This window comes from Cynara cardunculus (assembly GCF_001531365.2).
Source record: "Cynara cardunculus var. scolymus isolate 2C chromosome LG 1, CcrdV1, whole genome shotgun sequence".
Lineage (NCBI taxonomy): Eukaryota > Viridiplantae > Streptophyta > Magnoliopsida > Asterales > Asteraceae > Cynara > Cynara cardunculus.
In genome coordinates this window covers 6,740,221-6,746,363 of record NC_037528.1, presented here as the reverse complement: position 1 = coordinate 6,746,363, position 6,143 = coordinate 6,740,221, and the positions used below count along the sequence as shown (strand labels likewise).

The following is a 6,143-nucleotide window of genomic DNA, read 5'->3' as shown; positions in this document are numbered from 1 at the left end:
TTTTTATATATATAAATTATTTTCTATTTAAGGCATTTAAAAATAAGCTTAATTTAATTTTCATTTAAATAAATTTTTTATTTACAAAATTACAATTTTCCTCAAAATTACATGTGATTCACAATTGATTCATAGTTAATTCATTTTTTACAAAAAAAATTCCTAATTACATGTGATTTAAAGCATGAAAAACGACAATTCAAATTAAACATTAAATTTTTAAAAAGATAATGAAAACAGATTGCAAAACACGTTTGATATATATAAAAGCATATGTGATTCAAAAAATACTGTATAAAAATTTGATTATAGAAAAAATCATAAATTAATACCTTACTTAAATGTATTAAATAACCTTGTAGAAGTAAATGGATTTTCATATATAATTCACATGCAACAAATAATAAATATACCCTTTTAAGTGAGTTTTAAGAAAGTATTATTTAAGACATAATTCAAATAAATAATTAGCTGAGATTCATCTTCTTATTTTCCTATTTATATAGCGTTCTCGTTTAAACCTCCCTCTTTCTGTCTTCACTCTCTCTAGAGTGGGTGGTGGTTTAATTTGCAAACCTATTTATTTGTACAAATTTTACAAACCATTTAAAACCACATATTTCATTGGTCAACGACTACAATCAATTTAGTATAATTATATTAATAAAAACCGGATAATAAATTAATTGGTGCGATAAGGATAAAATAGTCAAATTAAACTCCCATAAAATTTATAAAATGTTCCTAAAGAAGCTCTTAAAAATTCTTAAAAAGTTTCAATCATCAAATATGTTTCCGTAAAAATCCTAAAATCAAATCCTAAAATCCATGTTAAGAAAAATATTTTTTTTATTAACCTGGATGTCCAACCTGCTATACGAGCTGACTAATTTCAGTACGACCACTTGCTTTGTAGATCGTCCGGAGTCACCGCATTTGAACCTCCGTGGCCACAAGAGGATTTTTATTCTTTATTGAATTTAAGTCTGAGAGGTCCTGGTACTTTTGACCTTTGGAGCCAAGTTCAAACCAATCAGACACCATCATTGTGGTTGTTAAGAAAACTATTAAAAAAAGAGAAATAAAAACTCATGATTTCATTCATGAAAAAACTCTTGATTTTGTGATTTGTAGGAATTGTTTCAAAATTTCATGGTTTCATTAATAAAAAAAATAGTAATAAAACGATGAAAATTTCCCACATTTAATAGAATTCTTTAACGACTGTTAGACGTGGGGATTAAATTTGAACATATTTTAAAAACACTATGGTCATTTTGAAACTGCATGGACTAAAACTGTGATTTTTGACCACCCACATGGCTCTAACTTTTAAGCATTCTGGAGGGGTGACTACAAAATTTAGCCAAATGAATAGAAGACACAACCCTTTCAACAAATTGACCGCATAGCGCAGTGGATTAGCGCGTTTGACTTCGGATCAAAAGGTCGTGGGTTCGACTCCCACTGTGGTCGTTCTTTTTTTGTGTATCCAATTCTTGATTTCTTAATCAAAACAAATAGTTCGCAACTGGTCCTCAAAAGCCTTCACTATTCGATCTGCAAAATTGGAAATATTTGCTGTGTCAAAAATGGTGAAATCTGTTTGACGAAATGCCTCAAAGAGATTATTTAAGGTAATAAATTTCCACAAAAACACAAGAAGAAGCATGAAAACGTTTGGGTGCACTTCTTTCACTCAGCTCCTCCAAAGCTTTATAAACCAGATTTGATAAAAGTCTTAAATGCATAAATTACTACGTTTTGATGCACAGAGTCTTAAAGTCTTAGTTACAATATCGCAAACACATTGTACAACGTCTTCATGCATGCTTTTAGAAATCAGATTATCAATATGACGCTTCATCCTCTTAGTTTACTTCCCCAAAGCCTCTCTACCCAAGATAATCAATTGTTCCTCTTCCCAACATGAAGATTCAGAGTTCAGTTTCCTTCCCAAATTGATCTCTTGGTTTACATATTAATCGATACAAGTTCACTCTCGATTCAAGGTATCCTTTCTCGATTCAAGGCATCACATATTGCTAATGTCTACCCTAATGGTTCTGTTTTTAATCGATTCATTAGATTTGGGGACACCTTAAAGGTTCAGGTTCATTCTCGATTCAGGTTTAATTCTCGATCGAATGTTCAATCTCGACCCTAATGGTTTTTGCTTGATCTCCAATCGATATTAGTAATTGGAGCAATCACGCGTTGGACGATTTTATCTTGACCTGTTCTTGTTTGGTTTTTTTCGATTTTTTGATGCGAAGGTATATACACATATATCGTGATGAATCCAAAGACGTATGTAAAAGTGGGTAGGTAGGTAGAAACTAGTTGGAATCCATCCAAATTCATCTATACGACTACGATCATCTCTATATTTCACAAATAGGGGGTTAAGAAGTGGATCGATAACGATAATTGTGTATAAAACAGATTTGTGTTGATCAATCGATCACCATCTTCGTTGATTTCTGTCGATTGTGCTGCTTTTCCGACTATGTGTGCTCTTGGTGTTTGTGTGTGTGTGAGAGAGAGATGGGAGTATGTGGATCGAAGGCAAAAGGATGTGTGGGTGTTAGATTAGGTCATAAGAAACGTGGAGATGTTACAGATGGTGAAGCAACACCAAAATTACGAACAAAAACGCACAGAAGGAGACGAAGGAGACGACTCGATAGAAAATCGAAGACAGATGCTACTAATCGGTTTTCATCGAGGAAAAAAGTCGATACTTCTGGTGATCGGAACAAAGGATCGACTTTGTTCCTGGATGAAAAGCGATTGGTAGCATTTGTCTTCGATTTCCTACCAAGTCGTCTCCTTCGTCTTCTTCTGTGTGTTCTTGCTTGTAATTTCTGTGTTGCTTCACCATTTGCAACATCTCCACGTTTCTTATGACCTAATCTAACATCCACACATCCTTTTGCCTTCGATCCACATACTCCCATCTCTCTCTCTCTCACACATACACCAAGAACACACACAGTCGGAAAAGCAGAAGAATCAACAKAAATCAACGAAGATGGTGATCGACTGATCAACACAAATCTGTTTTATACACAATTATTGTTATCGATCCACTTCTTAACCCCCTATTTGTGAAATATAGAGATGATCGTAGTCGTATAGATGAATTTGGATGGATTCCAACTAGTCTCTACCTACCTACCCATTTTTACATACGTCTTTGGATTCAACACGATATATATATATATACCTTCACATCAAAAAATCGAAAAGAAAAAAACAAACAAGAACAGGTCAAGATAAAATCGTCCAACGTGTGATTGCTCCAATTACTACTATCGATTGGAGATAGAGCAAAAACCATTAGGGTCTAGAGTGAACCTTGAATCGAGAATAGAACTTGAATCGAGAATAAAAACCCGAACCTTTAAGGTGTCCTGAAAGCTAATGAATCGATAAAAACAGAAACCATTAGGGTAGACAGTAGCAGTAGATGATACCTTGAATCGAGAAGGGATACCTTGAATCGAGAACGAACCTGTATCGATTAATATGTAAACCAGGAGATCAATTTAGGAGGGAAAGTGAACTCTGAATCGTCATGTTGAGAAGAAAAACAATTGATTATCATGGGAAGAGAAGCTTTGGCGAAGTAAACCAAGAGGATGAGTCATATTGATAACTTGATTTCTAAAAGAATTAAGAAGTTGTACATGTGCTTGTGATATTGTAATCAAGACTTTAAGACTATTTGCATCAAAAGATAGTACCTTAAGCGTTTAAGGTTGTTTTTAAAACTTTTCTCAAATCTGGTTGATAAGGTAGTATACATGATCATTGGGTACTGGCGAAACAACAAAACCTATGATGTGTTGAAAAGGATTTAATGGCAAAAATGTTGCAAGTTGTAACTCATTATAAGGAACCTATTTGACTTGTATTATCAGTCTTCATTTTTCCCCTTCTAGTTCTCGATCACTGTTTGATGAAATGCCTCAAAGAGATGCTATGGCTTAGAAGTAAATGATTTTCATGGTAATTGATTGTTCCAAGAAGAGTTAATCAAACCAAATGGGTACATCCATCTTTGTATTACTGTTCAATCGTGAGTCGGGATCCGGATAATGTGGTGGCGGTTGGGTTAACGAGTGTGCTGGCATGGGCGAGTTTGCTAGTGTTGTGGCAGCTGTTTGTCGTAACGATGGCGACCTTGATTGCTGGGATTAAATACAACTTCATAGGTGTTCTTCTCATCTTCATAGTCGTTACTCTTCTAATTTCGAAGTTTTGTTTCACGGGCATTGATATATGAGTCCTGTAAACGAAAAATCTAAGAAAAATGACAAAACCGAGGAATATACTAATAATCGTTCGGTATGTACATGTGCATGAAGATGTTTTCTGGTTTTTATGTGCATATTGGGAAAAATATTTACAAATTATTAACGAATGGTTATTAAGGTGTTCTAAGTTTTTGTTTTTATTTTACGATTTTCCTTGTTTATATATTAACACTTATTTATATCAAAATCACATTAAATTATACAGTAAAAATAAAAAACAGATTTTGATGTTGATGTATGTGGGAAAAAAAATTAACAGGTAATTATGTATTTCACAAGTAATAAGAGCATGCATTTAGTCTATCTGTTTCGTTTTTGAAATTTATTGTTACAAGAAACACATTCATGTTTTCTAAGTGGCCGTTTACCTAAACACTTATTTACCGGTAAAATTCAACACTATCGATTACTTACCGGGTAAGATTTTATTCAGTAAAACGCATCGTATGCAACAATTTATCCCGGTAAGTGCTAACCATGGTAAGAGTCTTCGTTCTCACTTACCGGGTAAGACTCTCGATTCTTGCCTTGGCTCTTAATGGGTAAGATTATTAGCTCTTGTCATATTTATCCGGTAAAGTAAAGTGACTTGGTGAGCGCTTACACGGGTAAGCGTTTGGTAAACGACACCTAAGTGTGTATAGTTAGTTGTTACCTATAACGTTATAAATATAACAAATAAACAAATATTATCTCATTCGATTGTAGATTAAGATCTTTTTTTCGAGGTAAAAGACTCTCTCTAAAAATCAACGGATTTTTCTTTAGAGAGTCTTTTACCTCGAATTTTAAATAGGATAAAATATAACAAACTTTGTCAATAAATGTTCAAATATTCATATTTCAGCCTATATGATATTAATTATGTAGCAAATATCGACATAGATCAAAAAATTACAATAATACTTGTGTTCTAGAAAACTAAAAGCCTAATAAATCAACCAACCACATAACCAAAGAATAAATCAAAGCAGTAGGAGTGGAGAGAAGAAGCACAAATCAACAGATCCAAAAATGGACGTAGATAGAAAAGCTTTTATGGATGCTACGAGGGATAATTTAGATGATATCTATTTATAACATCCCTGCATGCAAACTAATGTTGCAAATAATTGATTCGCATGTTATCTAAAAGTCTTAAGGAAGGTACTACCTTTTCATCCTCTTAGTTTACTTCCCCAAAGCTTCTCTACCCAAGATGATCAATTGTTCCTCTTCCCAACATGACGATTCAGAGTTCAGTTTCCCTTCCAAATTGATCTCATGGTTTACATATTAATCGATGCAAGTTCATTCTCGATTCAAGGTATCCTTTCTCGATTCAAGGCATCATCTATTGCTGCTGTCTACCCTAATGCTTCTGTTTTTATCGATTCATTAGATTTGGGGATACCTTAAAGGTTCTGGTTCATTCTCGAGTCAACTTCCATTCTCGATTGAAGGTTCATTCTCGACCCTAATGGTTTTTGTTTTATCTCCAATCGATAGTAGTAGTTGGAGCAATCACACGTTGGACGATTTTATCTTGACCTGTTCTTGTTTGTTTTTTTTTTTTCGATTTTTTGATGCCAAGGTATATATATATATCGTGTTGAATCCAAAGACGTACGTAAAAGTGGGTAGGTAGGTAGAGACTTGTTGGAATCCATCCAAATTCATCTATACGACTACGRTCATCTCTATATTTCACAAATTGGGGGTTAAGAACTGGATCGATAACGATAATTGTGTATTGAACAGATTTGTTTTGATCAATCGATCACCATCTTCGTTGATTTCTGTCGATTCTGCTGCTTTTCCGACTGTGTGTGTTCTTGGGGG

General features: G+C 33.9%; 1 non-coding gene across 1 annotated transcript; it reads left to right on the top strand.

Annotated features, from left to right (window-relative positions):
- The first annotated feature begins 1,402 nt into the window (after window positions 1-1,402).
- TRNAR-UCG lies at window positions 1,403-1,476 on the top strand. The gene has a single exon. It is a non-coding gene; the product is annotated as a tRNA-Arg (tRNA).
- The last annotated feature ends 4,667 nt before the right edge of the window (window positions 1,477-6,143 follow it).